Here is a 14,770-nt window from a genome sequence, read left to right on the forward strand (position 1 = left end):
ACTGTTCATGACTGGAGAAATGTTGCTGGTCGGAGTAGTCTCTCTTCAAATTGTTTCCAGCGTATGCAGATGTATTGGCATGGAGACAAGCTCATGAATCCATGGATCCTGCATGTCAGCAGGGGAGTGTTCAAGCTGGTGGAGGCTCTGTAATGGTGTGGGGCGTGTGCAGTTGGAGTAATGTGGGACCCCTGATACGTCTACAGACGAATGTGACAGGTAACACGTACGTAAGCATTCTGTCTGATCACCTGCATCCATTCATGTGGATTGCGCATTCCGACTGACTTAGGATATTTCAGCAGGACAATGCGACACCCCACACGTCCAAAATCGCCACAGAGCGGCTCCAGGAACACCCTTCTGAGTTTAAACACTTCATCTGGCGTAACCCCCTCCCCAGACATGAACATTATTGAACATATCTGGGATGCCGTGCTACGTGATGTTCAGAAGAGATCTCCACGCCCTCGTATTCTTACGTATTTATGGACAGCCCTGCAGGATTCATGGTGTCAGTTCCCTCCAACACTACTTCAGACATTAGTCGAGTCCATGCCACGTCGTATTGCGGCACTTCTACGTGCTCACGAGGATTCTACACGATATTAGGCAGGTGTACCAGTTTCTTTCTCTTTTACCATATACCTCAGCAGAAAAGAGCACTAGTACAGTGGCACCTGCTTGTAAAAGCCTGCTGCCTCATTGATGGATCGGCTGTAAGCGTTCTACGTATAGGGATTGGATAAAAATATGCAAATACCAAATTGACAACAAATTTCTATGCATAGTACGGTGCAGGAAAACCATTGGCATTCAAAAAGACTTGTAGTAGTCTCCGAATGGATAAATTCAGTTTCTGTATGGTTTTCAAGGGAATCTCACACCATTCTTCCTGCTAAGTAGTGGGAAGTTCAAGTAACAGTGGTGGTGGATCCGTGAATCAAGAGCTGTTGCATAGTGATTTAATTGACGGATCCAGTTATATGGCTCCTTCCGCGTATAGCGATTTTACGACAATGGCGTGTGGGGCCTGAAGGTGGCATCAATGTAATGCCTAAACTGGTAGCATATAAGAAGTTAATAAAACAAATTTCTACAATACACATGGCTGTTGGTAAATTATTGTATCAAAGAAATATTTTTTTAGTTCTACTCGTGCTACTACGAATAAAAATCATGTTTTTGAAAGCCTACCAATTTTTAAGTACCTATTCGTCCATGGAATAGGATCAGATTCATGTAGATTTAAAAGTCGCTTTGATACCTGTCATACATTTTATGTTATCTGGCAAATGATCAGAAATTTTTGTTGTTTCACATTCAAATCCTTTATGGGTAGTTGACAGCTTTCTGAACGGGTAATAAAGAACATTTTTTCCTCTAGTGTTGTAATTGCGGACATCACCATACTTCTGAAATTGCGATACAGTATTTAAGCCGAATTGCTTTAGCGAATGGAGTTCTATGTATTCAGATGATGCAGTCACGATGACTAACACCTTGTAGAAGTACCTACTTGATGACAGCAGGGGAAACTACATATTATGTTTACTGCGTTCGTAACGTAGCTTACAGCTGACAAAATATAGCCGGATAGTATTCTTACCCCGTTGTGCAGGATACGTATACTACAAATTACAAATTGTAACAAGTGATCTACTGGTACCGAGCTTCAATTCACATTATAAACGAAAATCATTATGAACCGAACTCAAAACTTCGGTGCTATACACTACTGGCCATTAAAATTGCTGCACCACGAAGATGACGTGCTACAGACGCGAAATTTAACCGACAGGAAGAAGATGCTGTGATATGCAAGTGATTAGCTTTTCAGCTCTGAGACCGTGGCTGCGGTTACCCTTGACGCTGCATCACAGACAGGAGCGCCTGCGATGGTGTACTCGACGACGAACCTGGGTGCACGAATGGCAAAACGCCATTTTTTCGGATGAATCCAGGTTCTGTTTACAGCATCACGATGGTCGCATCCTTGTTTGGCGACATCGCGGTGAGCGCACATTGGAAGCGTGTAAACGTCATCGGCATACTGGCGTATTACACGGCGTGATAATATGGGGTGCCATTGGTTACACGTCTCGGTCACCTCTTGTTCGCATTGACGGTACTCTGAGCAGTGGACGTTACATTTCAGATGTGTTACAACCCGTGGCTCTACCATTCATTCGATCCCTGCAAAAGCCTTACATTTCAGCAGGATAATGCACGACCGCATGTTGCAGGTGCTGTACGGGCCCTTCTGGATACAGAAAATGTTCAATTGCTGCTCTGGCCAGCACATTCTCCAGATCTCTCACCAATTGAAAATGTCTGGACAATAGTGGCCGAGCAACTGGCTCGTTACAATACGCCAGTCACTACTCTTGATGGACTGTGGTATCGTGTTGAAGCTGCACGGGCATCTGTACCTGTACACGCCATCCAAGCTCTGTTTGACTCAATGCCCAGGCGTATCAAGGGCGTTATTACGGCCAGAGGTGGTTGTTCTGGGTACTGGTTTCTCAGGTTCTATGCACCCAAATTGCGTGAAAATGTAATCGCATGTTAGTTCTAGTATAATACACTCCTGGAAATTGAAATAAGAACACCGTGAATTCATTGTCCCAGGAATGGGAAACTTTATTGACACATTCCTGGGGTCAGATACATCACATGATCACACTGACAGAATCACAGGCACATAGACACAGGCAACAGGGCATGCACAATGTCGGCACTAGTACAGTGTATATCCACCTTTCGCAGCAATGCAGGCCAGTATAGGAGATCGCTCCCCACACCATGATGCCGGGTGTTGGCCCTGTGTGCCTCGGTCGTATGCAGTCCTGATTGTGGCGCTCACCTGCACGGCGCCAAACACGCATACGACCATCATTGGCACCAAGGCAGAAGCGACTCTCATCGCTGAAGACGACATGTCTCCATTCGTCCCTCCATTCACGCCTGTCGCGACACCACTGGAGGCGGGCTGCACGATGTTGGGGCGTGAGCGGAAGACGGCCTAACGGTGTGCGGGACCGTAGCCCAGCTTCATGGAGACGGTTGCGAATGGTCCTCGCCGATACCCCAGGAGCAACAGTGTCCCTAATTTGCTGGGAAGTGGCGGTGCGGTCCCCTACGGCACTGCGTAGGATCCTACGGTCTTGGCGTGCATCCGTGCGTCGCTGCGGTCCGGTCCCAGGTCGACGGGCACGTGCACCTTCCGCCGACCACTGGCGACAACATCGATGTACTGTGGAGACCTCACGCCCCACGTGTTGAGCAATTCGGCGGTACGTCCACCCGGCCTCCCGCATGCCCACTATACGCCCTCGCTCAAAGTCCGTCAACTGCACATACGGTTCACGTCCACGCAGTCGCGGCATGCTACCAGTGTTAAAGACTGCGATGGAGCTCCGTATGCCACGGCAAACTGGCTGACACTGACGGCGGCGGTGCACAAATGCTGCGCAGCTAGCGCCATTCGACGGCCAACACCGCGGTTCCTGGTGTGTCCGCTGTGCCGTGCGTGTGATCATTGCTTGTACAGCCCTCTCGCAGTGTCCGGAGCAAGTATGGTGGGTCTGACACACCGGTGTCAATGTGTTCTTTTTTCCATTTCCAGGAGTGTATATTTGTCCAATGAATAGCCGTTTATCACCTGTATTTCTTCTTTGTGTAGCAATTTTAATGGGCGGTAGTGTAATATAGCCGGATAGTATGCTCACTCTGTAGTGCAGAATACTTGTACCACCAGTTATACAAATTGTAATAAGCGATCTACTAGTACCGAGCTTTAATTCATATGACAAACAAAAGTCCTTACGAATCGAACTCAAACCTTCTGTGTTATATTAGCTGTAGTTAGGAAGCATCTTGAGACTGAGCACCAGAAAATAAATAAAAAGTCCAACGGACTTTGCTATGTAGTGGTATCCGAAGCAAAAGGAAGCAAGCTCCTGATACCAATTTAGCTCATTCTGTGATGTGTATCAGTGTAACAGCACTCAGTAGTGTACGAGAGTGTGTGTGACGCTCGGTGCTGGGGTCGAATTTTAGCGTCAGAACTTGGTGTAGCTGTCCCGCCCGGCTGCGTTCGGGAGAGACTGGCTTGCGTCACGTATGGAAATCGTACGCCTCGTGTGCATTGTCGAGGTGTGGGCGTCGGCGCCGCCTACTTGATTGTCGCTAACGAACAATGAATATGAAACAGTGGTCCGGCCATCACTTCCGTCCCTAACACGGGAATTTTTTTTTAAATTATTTTTTTCCCTCGTCTCTCGCCGGCCGCTCGGCGTGTGGTCAGGTGGACGGGCGACAAGTCCAGTGATGTCGCCAGCGGGACAGGGCAGAGGGCGGGGGGTGACGGCGAAAACCAGCGATGGGCGAATTAAAAAAAAATAAAAAGGGGAAAAAAGAGAGAATATTTGGCGAGAAAATTCAGCTGTCGCCGAAGCCGGCGTGTGTCATTTTACGGCGGTTAGCCGCAGCCGACGCGTAGCAGCTGCTCCGCCATATCGCTCAGTCTCCGTCGTGTGAATTGCTTTCCTCCGCTTGTTCGCTGCCACCTGCCACCAGTGGACTGCAAAGTAATTGACGACGGCATTGGCGCGATCGCTGCCAGCCAAATTAATGTCTTGTACTCGACAAAACGCTGTCAATCACAAGTACCAATTGAGATTTTATTTGGCAGTCGTTCGCACTTTTCGGTGTGAATTTTCGCCTTCAGTCGTGTTCACTCTTCGAGGCCATAGAAATTAAACGATAGGAGATGTAGAAATACTAACATCATCTACCGGAAGCGTTTCCATAATACAAGGTGTCCTGTTTACTTCCACCACCCAAGTAACTTTCTTCTTTGACTCTCACAAGGGGAGGCCACAACATTTGGAACGCGGATTTCCTGCGAACTTCGTACACTCGCAGTACTCCACGAGGACAACAAAATGTGTAAGCTGTAGCGCGTACTTCTCAAGCGTTACTGAGAGAATCCCAACATAATTTCGGTCGTCAAATATACAGGGCTATTACAAATGATTGAAGCGATTTCATAAATTCACGGTAGCTCCATTCATTGACATATGGTCACGACACACTACAGATATGTAGAAAAACTCATAAAGTTTTGTTCCGCTGAAACCGCACTTCAGGTTTCTGCTGCCAGAGCGCTTGAGAGCGCAGTGAGACAAAATGGCGACAGGAGCCGAGAAAGCGTATGTCGTGCTTGAAATGCACTCACATCAGTCACTCATAACAGTGCAACGACACACAGGACGAAGTTCAACAAAGATCCACCAACTGCTAACTCTATTCGGCGATGGTATGCGCAGTTTAAAGCTTCTGGATGCCTCTGTAAGGGAAATTCAACGGGTCGGCCTGCAGTGAGCGAAGAAACGGCTGAACGCGTGCGGGCAAGTCTTACGCGTAGCCCGCGGAAGTCGACGAATAAAGCAAGCAGGGAGCTAAACGTACCACAGCCGACGGTTTGGAAAATCTTACGGAAAAGGCTAAAGCAGAAGCCTTACCGTTTACAATTGCTACAAGCCCTGACACCCGATGACAAAGTCAAACGCTTTGAATTTTCGGCGCGGTTGCAACAGCTCATGGAAGAGGATGCGTTCAGTGCGAAACTTGTTTTCAGTGATGAAGCAACATTTTTTCTTAATGGTGAAGTGAACAGACACAATGTGCGTATCTGGGCGGTAGAGAATCCTCACGCATTCGTACAGCAAATTCGCAATTGACCAAAAGTTAACGTGGTTTGTGCAACCTCACGGTTTAAAGTTTACGGCCCCTTTTTCTTCTGCGAAAAAAACGTTACAGGACACGTGTATCTGGACATGCTGGAAAATTGGCTCATGCCACAACTGGAGACCGACAGTGCCGACTTCATCTTTCAACAGGATGGTGCTCCACCGCACTTCCATCATGATGTTCGGCATTTCTTAAACAGGAGATTGGAAAACCGATGGATCGGTGGTGGTGGAGATCATGATCAGCAATTCATGTCATGGCCTCCACGCTCTCCCGACTTAACCCCATGCGAATTCATTCTGTGGGGTTATGTAAAAGATTCAGTGTTTACACCTCTTCTACCAAGAAACGTGCCAGAACTGCGAGCTCGCATCAACGATGCTTTCGAACTCACTGATGGGGACATGCTGCGCCGAGTGTGGGAGGAACTTGATTATGGGCTTGATGTCTGCCGAATCACTAAAGGGCCACATATCGAACATTTGTGAATGCCTAAAAAAACTTTTTGAGTTTTTGTATGTGTGTGCAAAGCATTGTGAAAATATCTCCAATAATAAAGTTATTGTAGAGCTGTGAAATCGCTTCACTCATTTGTAATAACCCTGTATAATCTGTGCGTGGCCATTTTTACCACGAAGCGGCGGCAGTCGAGTGGTAGCCGGCACGGTAGGTCAGCGAGAAAAAAAAAAGTGGTTAGCGTCCAACCTCCGTAATCACGGGATCGACGGATCGAGTCCCGTTCGTCTTTTTTTTTCATTTTCAACACAGTCATTTTCTTTACTATTTATAATACAATTGATATAATGGGGAAAATACGTGTAATCGGATGAACTGTTATTAAATTGATAATGTTATTTAGCAGTCTACTAATTTTTATTATCACAAATAATATAATATTCATAACTATCGGCAAGTAAACGACCAAACACATAAAAAAATACTGAAAATGTATGCTTGTCCGTGATTTGAGAAATCCCTTATACCTGAGAGGAGCCCGAAACTACTTGTTACCTCCAAAGTTTTGACCGGCACAGACATCTTTCGAAAGATGTACAATCAATCGTCGCTTTCGACATTACTAGTTTAAGTTGCAGGATGGTATTTTTCGTAAAAACATGGAAAACATAAAGGTAAACGGCACCAGCTGCATTGAATGAATGCTACGTTTCCGCATACGCAAGGTATTTTGACGTTTTCCGTGGAAAAACAAACCTCGTTAACATTTTCAAAAACCTCTCTTTCAGAAGGACAATTTGGAAACAAACCATGCATAACGCAATATTTCCTTAAAAATCGGCGCTGATAATTGCTTATGCAGCATAGAGTGTATTTTTATAGCGTCTTCCGAGAAGCAATTTCTCGCTCCCTTTCCATTAAATACGAACAGTCTTGAAGATACTGACAAGCATACATTTCCAGTATCACTTTATGCGTTTGGTCGTTTACTAGTCGATAGTTATGAAAATTATATCATTTGTGATGATAAAAATTAGTAGACTGCCAAATAACACTGTAAATTTAATAAAAGTTTCCCGATTACACCTATTTTTCCCATTATATCAATTGTAATGTAAATAGTAAAGAAAATGACTGTGTTGAGAATATAAAAAAAAAGACGAACGGGACTCGATCCGTCGATTCCGTGATTACGGTGCTTGAACACTAACCACTTTTTTTTTCTCGCTGAGCTATCGTGCCGGCTACCACTCGGCTGCCGCCGCTTCATGGTAAAAATGGCCACGCACACGTTACATATTTGACTACCGAAATTATCTTGCGATTTTTTCAATAATGCTTGAGAAGTACGCTCTACTGCTTACACATTTCGTAGTCCTCATGGAGTACTACGAGTGTACGAAGTTTGCAGTAAACCCGCGTTCCAAACGTTGTGGCGTCCCCTTGTCAGTGCAGATGACTGGGGTCACTTAACTCGTCGACTTCCTCGTGTTGACAGGAAACAAACTGAAACACAAGGTCAAGGATCGCTAGTCATTCGGCCAACCGACTTCGGTTGAAGTTTGGTGTGTTCACCAACGATGAGAACGTAAAATGATTCTCATCTATGGAATATGTTGCTTAGCACAACAGTACTAAGCGGTGTGCATTCTCCTTGTGTTCCTCTTGTTTACTATTATCTCCAGCGAGTGGGCGAATTCCCACCTAGTGGGCGAATTATATTCTCCCGCGAACGTGCAAAGTATGCTAGTACACAAGAGTGAAACTGAGTACTGCGTTCCGTTTTTGATTACGTCTTCTTTCCGTGACGGGTACTCTATGATACGTTTTTGAACAGGTCTTGAGGAGACGATGTTAATAACCGAATAAAAAGTGTAGGCAGTATGTAAACAGGCGTACTGCTTTTTACGAGGGCGAGTCAAATGAAAACCTTAAACCTTTTTTAAACATTATTTATTGTGCAGAAGTGGTACAAAGCTGTATGACTTTTCAACATAATCTCCTCCACGCTCAATGCAAGTCCTCCATCGCTTACAGAGTGCATAAATTCCTTTAGAAAAAAAATTCTTTTGGTAGTCCGCGCAACCACTCATGCACCGCGTGGCGCACCTCTTCATCAGAACGGAACTTCTTTCCTCCCATTGCGTCTTCGAGTGGTCCAAACATATATAAATCACTTGGGGCTAGGTCTGGTGAGTATGGTGGATGAGGAAGACACTCAGAATGCAGGTCTGTGATTGTTGCAACTGGTGTACGGGCAGTGTGGGGCCTCGCATTGTCATGTTGCAAAAAGACACCTGCTAACCGCAATCCACGTCGCTTTGATTTGATTGCAGCCCGCAGATGATTTTTAGGAGGTCTGTGTATGATGTGCTGGTGACAGTGGTCCCTCTAGACATATAATGCTCCAAAATGACGCCTTTTTCGTCCCAGAAGAGAGTCAGCATAACCTTCCCTGCTGATGGTTCTGTTCGAAACTTCTTTGGTTTTGGTGATGAGGAATGGCGCCATTCCTTGCTCGCACTGTTCGTTTGCGGTTGGCGGAAGTGAACCCAGGTTTCGTCCACAGTAACGATTCTTGCAAGAAAGCCATCACCTTCTCGCTCAAAGCACCGAAGAAGTTCTTCACAAGCATTTCAGGAGTCAGCTGCCGTGGCACCCATCTTGTAGACACTTCGTGAAACTGGAGCACATGATGCACAATGTGATGTGCTGACCCATGACTAATCTGTAAACATGCTCCAATGTCATTCGATGTCACTCGACGGTTTTCCTTCACTATGGCTTCAACTGCTGCAATGTTCTGTGGAGTCACAACTCGTTGTGCCTGACCTGGACGAGGAGCATCTTCCACTGAAGTCACACCATTTGCGAACTTCCTACTCCATTCGTAGACCTACTGCTGTGACAAAAATGGATGACCCTACTGAACTTTCATTTGCCGATGAATTTCAATAGGTTTCACACCTTCACTACGCAAAAACCGAGTAATAGAACGCTGTTCTTCCCTGGTGCAAGTCGCAAGTGGGTCAGCCATCTTTATACTGATACTGCGACGGTATGTGTGCATCTGCACTATGCTGCCACCTACAGGCCATTCTGCACGCTGTTTGTAGCAAACTTACCAACTTACAGCATAGCGGGGCGAAATTCCGATTTGTTATTGCAAATTTAAGATTTTCATTTGACTCACCCTCGTATGTTTGCGTAACAAGAGAAGTTACAAGAAGGGCAATCATGTTCATCGGTACCTCCCTGGTAGCTGAACAGTATGTCTTGGATACTCTTGTTTTTAGTCCTCTACAAACACTATCCGCGGTGTTCAAGATAAAAATTCAAATGGTTCTGAGCACTATGGGACTTAACATCTGAGCTCATCCGTCCCCTAGACTTAGACTAAACCTAACTAACCTAAGGATATCACACACATCCATGCCCGAGGCAGGTTTCGAACCTGCGACCGTAGCAACAGCAGCGCAGTTCCAGACTGAATCAATATTGAAGTGCCACACCGTAGGCTCTGAGAATGTGATGCCAGTCTCCAGTTTCTGTTCATGATGTGTTGCAGTGAATTGTTGTAATGTTGACATTGTCGCTACAGTGTGTCGCAGACTCTAGTTAGCGTGTTCAGGACTCCCGAACAGGATTGCAAGTAAGAGAATACGAAAGGCTATTTGCTACTGCGAGACCTCCTCGCTGACTTCATCATCATCATCATCATCACCACCATAACCATCTTCGTCTCGTTCTCCTTTCCTCTCTTCTACTTCTTCTTCTTCTTATAATTCCTTTCCTCCACTCTACTTCTTCTTCTTATAATTCCTTTCCTCCACTCTAGGCGTACTGGCAGCATACTGTTCAGACCCGGAAAAAACTCCGATATGGGTAATTTGAATGTGACACGGGTGCTACTCCTGTTTAATGATCCGGTTGTCGACAATACCTTATTGTAAATTTCCTCTTGCTTCTTATCCTTGTTATCAGGTACACTGATCAACCGAAGAAACTGCTACACCTGCATAATACCGTGCAGCAGGACCGCGAGCACGCAGAAGTGCTGCAACACAACGTGGCATGGACTCGACTAATGTCTGAGGTAGTGCCGGAGGGAACTGAACCCACGACTCCTGCAGGGCTGCCCATAAATCCGTAAGAGTACAACGAGGTCGACATCTCTTCCGAATAGCGCGTTACAAGGCATCCCAGAGATATGCTCAGTGATGTTCATGTCTGGGCAGTTTGGTGGCCAGAGGATGTGTTTAAACTCGGAAAAGTGTTCCTGGAGACACTCTGAAGCAATTCTAGGCGCGTGGGGTGTCGCATTGTCCTGCTGGAATTTACCAAAATCCGTCGGAATGCACAATGGGGAAAACTGGATGCAGGTGACCAGACAGGATTCTTCCATACGTGTCACCCATGAGAATCGTATCTAGACGTATCAGGGATAGCATATCACTCCAACTGCACACACCTCCCACCATTACAGAACCTCCACCAGCTTGAACACTGCCCTGCAGACATGCAGGGTCCGTGGATTCATGGGGTTGTCCCCATACGCGTCCATCCACTCGATACAATTTGAAACTGGACTCGTCCAACCAGGCAACATGTTTCAGGCATTAACAGTCCAATGTCGGTTTTCACGGACCCAGGCGAGGCGTGAAGCTTTCTGTCGTGCAGTTATCAAGGGTACACGAGTGAGCCCTCGGCTCTGAAAGCCCATATCGATGATGTTTGGTCGAATGGGTCGCACGCTGACACTTGTTGATGGCCCAACATTGAAATCTGCTGTTTTGCGGAAGGATTGCACGCCCGTCTCGATGAAAGATTCTCTTCAGTCGTCGCTGGGCCCGTTCTTGCAGGATCTTTTTCCGGCCGCAGTGATGCCGAGACGTGATATTTTACCAGATTCCTGATATTCACGATACAGTCGTGAAATGTTCGTACGGGAAAGTCCTCACTTCATCGCTAACTCGGAGATATTGTGACCCATCGCTCGTGCGCCGACTATAGCATCACGTTCAAATTCACTTAAATATTGGTAACCTGCCATTGTAGCAGCAGTTACCGATCTAACAACTGCGTCAGACACTTGTTGTGTTATACAGGGTAAATCACTAACTATTGCCACCAAGAATAACTCCGAAAGCACGATAGGAGCTGAAAAGTTTGTGGGACAAAAGTTGCATGGGACAGCGGGGGCCATAATATGACGTTGGTTTTTTGTTGCTAGGTGGGGTCGCTTCACAGATATGAAGGTCAGCTTTGTTTTCTCAGATAGGATGCTATAGTTTGGTACTTACTTTCTTGTAGCTCCTATCGAGACGAATCCAATTACATGTAACGGTAAGGTCTTTGAAGGTCAACGCAGGTCGCAAAGGTGGCATGAACGTCCATTTACAGAAGGTACCTCGGAGGTGCTGTATCCCATCGGTCGTGCACCAACTATAAAGCGACGTTCAATTTGACTTACATCTTGACAACCCGCCACTGTAGCGGCAATAACCGATATAAAAACTGCGCCAGACACTTGTTTTAGTTAGGCGTTCCCGACCGCAGTGTCGTATTCTACCTGTTCACTTATCTCTGAATTTGAATACGCATGCCTTTACCAGTTACTTTGGCGCTTCAGTGTATCTCGCAGATTCAGAAATGAACATTTCACACATAGACACGGCCTGAGAATAAAGTGAAGCATACTGAAGGCACGATGGGATGCCAATGTTACTTCGTGTATGTACACCACTTTCGACAAGTAGGGGAATGATAAAGAGTTAGAGTCGTCTGTGAGAGGTAGAACGGCTGCCATAGTGCATCAGAGTTGCAGGTGTTTAGTGTTGTTGCCACGTCTCAAGGGGCGTGAATAGCCGGATGTAATCACTGTGATTCCGTGTAGTCGTGTGAGACAGCATTATCAGGAGCTAACAGAGGCTGATTGTGGGTGTGCATTTGTTCGGCTGGTCGAATCGAGCAGTATCCAAATCTGGGGGCATCCGGACGTGATGGATGACCCGATGTTGGACTGCAACAGAACGCAAGAGCAGGCTTACTGGTCGTTAAGGTTTCTGTCGACCTCGTTTGACCACCACAAGAGAGGGTTACCGTATTGTGCACCAAAAACACTTCATTACTGCACCTTCCATCCGAGAATAGGTAACGGACTCCTTGCAGAGTGCTGCGTCATCCCGCACCATTGGTCAGAGACTAGCAGCAGGTGCACTAGGCAGTTACCTTCCCACGCGTATGTCGCCCTTAACGCCACAACACGGTCGGCTGCATTTGGAATGGTGCCGTGACCGGGAAGCACGGACTGCTGATGAACGGCGTCGCGTTGTGTTCGCAGATGAATCGCGGATGACCGTCTTCGACGGGTGTGGCGACAATTGTGGAGTGATGACATTCTTCCAGTGTTTTTGACAGGCGCACCGCTGTCACTGCTGGCGCCTTGGTGTGTGTAGCCGTCTGGTGTGACTTCAGGTCACGGCTGGCAGTGCTTGACCGACACCCCCGGGATAACAAGGCCGCCCAGCAGTGTTGGTGACGTCACGCTAACCGGCCCATAGCCAATGCAGCAGTCCATGGACACCTCCGTACAGACGCGCCTGATGCTAACCATCTTCTGTCCGTCATACAGAAAGGAGCGAACTGTAATCCCAACCAAAGACCGAATTATATACAGGGTGAGTCACCTAACGTTACCGCTGGATATATTTCGTAAACCACATCAAATAGTGACAAACGGATTCCACAGACCGAACGTGGGGAGAGGGGCTAGTGTAATTGTTTAATACAAACCATACAAAAATGCACGGAAGTATGTTTTTGAACACAAACCTATGTTTTTTTAAATGGAACCCCGTTAGTTTTGTTAGCACATCTGAACATATAAACAAATACGTCACCAGTGCCTTTTGTTGCATTGTAAAATGTTAATTACATCCGGAGATATTGTAACCTAAATCTGACGCTTGAGTACCACTCCTCCGCTGTTCGTGTGTATCGGAGAGCACTGCAACATACATCGCGTTTCTACAGAATGATCTGCCAACGTTGCTCGAAAATGTCCCACTGGAAACGCGTCGACTTATGTGGTATCAGCATTATGGTGCACCTGCACATTCCGCAATTAACACTAGGATGACCCTTAACAGCATGTTCTACGGGCGTTTCATAGGACGTGGAGGACGCATAAATTGGCCAGACCGTTCTCCTGATCGTACACCTTTGGACTTCTTTCTGTGGGGTACGTTAAAGGAGAATGTGTACCGTGATGTGCGTACAACCCCAGAGGATATGAAACAACGTATTGTGGCAGCCTGCGGCGACATTACACCAGATGTACTGCGGCGTGTACGACATTCATTACGCCAGAGATCGCAATTGTGTGCAGCAAATGATGGCCACCACATTGAACATCTATTGCCCTGACATGTCGGGACACACTCTATTCCACTCCGTAATTTAAAACGGAAACCACGTGTGTACGTGTACCTCACCCCTCACGGTAATGTACATGTGCGTCAGGGAAAAAGACCAATAAAAAGGTGTTAGCATGTGGACGTAATGTACTGTTCCAGTCTCTTCTGTACCTAAGGTCCATCACCGTTCCCTTTGGATCCCTACGTAATTCGGTGCTCTCCGATACACACGATCGAACAGCGGAGGAGTGGTACTCAAGCGTCAACTTTAGGTTACAATATCTCCGGATGTAATTAACATTTTACAATGCAACAAACGGCACTGATTATGTATTTGTTTATATGTTCAGATGTGCTAACAAAACTAACGGGGTTCCATTTAAAAAAACATAGGTTTGTGTCCAAAAACATACTTCCGTGCATTTTTGTATGGTTTGTATTAAACAATTACACTAGCCCCTCTCCTCACGTTCGGTCTGTGGAATCGGTTCGTCAGTATTTGATGTGGTTTACGAAATACATCCAGCGGTAACGTTAGGTGACTCACCCTGTATATTCTTGTAAACAACATAAAGGTTCATAACGAAATACCGATTACATATACGGGCAGGAATAAGTTTAATCGATTGAGGAACTTTGACACTATTTTATAATTGTCAGAACACTATTTAGCTTTAAAACTCGCATACAGGTGGTGACAAATGCCAACTGACAGCAGGACTTAACATTTTTCAAGTTATTACACTGAAAGTAAATTATCTTGAACACTGTCATACATAGCAAAACCCTCACAACTTTCGTTTACAATAAGGTAACAAGAGTTCGCTTTATCTCATAAAACACATGACAATTGCGAATTTACTCATATGTTCATGGTGACAGCTCTTTTCACGAATTTTTACAAGTGTATCCCCAGTAATAAAGAATGGAAGCAAAAGATAGATATCAAATATTCTCCTTTTAACACAGACATCACTGAACACAAGATTCTGCCTTGCACTGTGATACTAAGGGACTGCTCTTTGCTTTAAGAAAAGTCTGACAATTTGAAGTTCACTCCGCTATTGGAAGATACACTTCTTGAAACAATATTAAAATGTTATGAAAGGTAAGGAAATGAAAAACAACCAAGTGCATTA

The sequence above is a fragment of the Schistocerca cancellata genome, chromosome 12 (genome assembly GCF_023864275.1).
Source record: "Schistocerca cancellata isolate TAMUIC-IGC-003103 chromosome 12, iqSchCanc2.1, whole genome shotgun sequence".
NCBI lineage: Eukaryota > Metazoa > Arthropoda > Insecta > Orthoptera > Acrididae > Schistocerca > Schistocerca cancellata.